Below are 1,231 nucleotides of genomic sequence, written 5' to 3' on the forward strand. Positions count from 1 at the left end.
CAGGCTTTTTATGTGGGATCATTTGTGCAGGTCACAAAAGCAGACTTGCCCTTAATTGGGTTAAGTGCTTTGGTGCTTTGTGACACGTAGCTGTTGATTCTTGGGGACATAAACCTTTCCACGATGGAGCAACAGTCCGTGCTCAAAGTTCCATTCTGCGAGGTTTTTCCCAAATTCGCGCTGTCCTGTAGTCAAAAGCGCACGATAATCCTTGGTCATCGTGTCGTCTGTGAGTGCCTTCTTGATCCTTTCCAGTAGTTGAGCATCATCAACTTCAGATGCGTGAGCGGGTCAAATCGCATTGATAGCGAAAAATTCAGATTTTAACAGCATTTGGTTCGAATTGTCGCTGTCTACCCCCCTCTCATGGTCTGGCCTCCTGGACAGAGGATCAGCACATAGCATAGTCTTTCCAGGTCAGTGACTGAGAATGAAATTAAATCTGGTGAGGAATAATGACCAGCGCGCTTGGCGCCAGGATAATTTCTGTGCCTGACAGAAGTATGTAAGGTTGAGATGGTCCGACCAAATCTCAATGGGTTCTGGATGTCCTTCTAAATAGTGCCGGTATTCTTCGAGTGCCCGAATAATAGCAAGCATCTCCTTGTCGTAAATTTCGTAGTTCCGCTCATGTTCGTTGAGTGACTTAGAGTAGTATGCGACTGGATGCCATAGCTTGTCCTCCTCTAGTTGTTCGAGTACTGCACCAGTTGCATAGTCTGACGAGTCTGTTTCTAGACGGTATGGCGCAGTATCATTGGGGAGTTGTAGGATCGGGGCTGAAGTGAACGCCGTTTTGAGTGCACTGAAGGCTTGGTCTTGCTCTTCCTTCTATTGCCAGGGCATGCCCTTACAGGTGAGAAGCGTTAAGGGTCGTGCGAGTTTCGCAAAGTCCTTTATAAATCGCCTGTAGAAATTCGCGAATCGTAAAAAGGCCTGTACTTGTTTGACCTTTGTCGGTGCGGGCCAGCCAAGTACACCTTCGACTTTAGCAGAGTCCATCTGTACTGAGTTCTTGCTGATGATCATGCCAAGATACTCAATTGAGGACTGTTCAAAGAAGCATTTCTCTGGTTTGGCATATAAGTCATTGTCCCGGAGGCGCTGTAGAACTGCTTTCACTAGTCATCGGTGTTCATCGAGATCGTCCGTAAATATGAGGATGTCATCTAAGTAGACTACCACCTTTCCAGTGCGAATTAAGTCTTCGAGGACTGTATTCATCATTGTT

The sequence above is a fragment of the Laetiporus sulphureus genome (genome assembly GCF_001632365.1).
Source record: "Laetiporus sulphureus 93-53 unplaced genomic scaffold LAESUscaffold_1, whole genome shotgun sequence".
In the NCBI taxonomy this organism is placed as follows: domain Eukaryota; kingdom Fungi; phylum Basidiomycota; class Agaricomycetes; order Polyporales; family Laetiporaceae; genus Laetiporus; species Laetiporus sulphureus.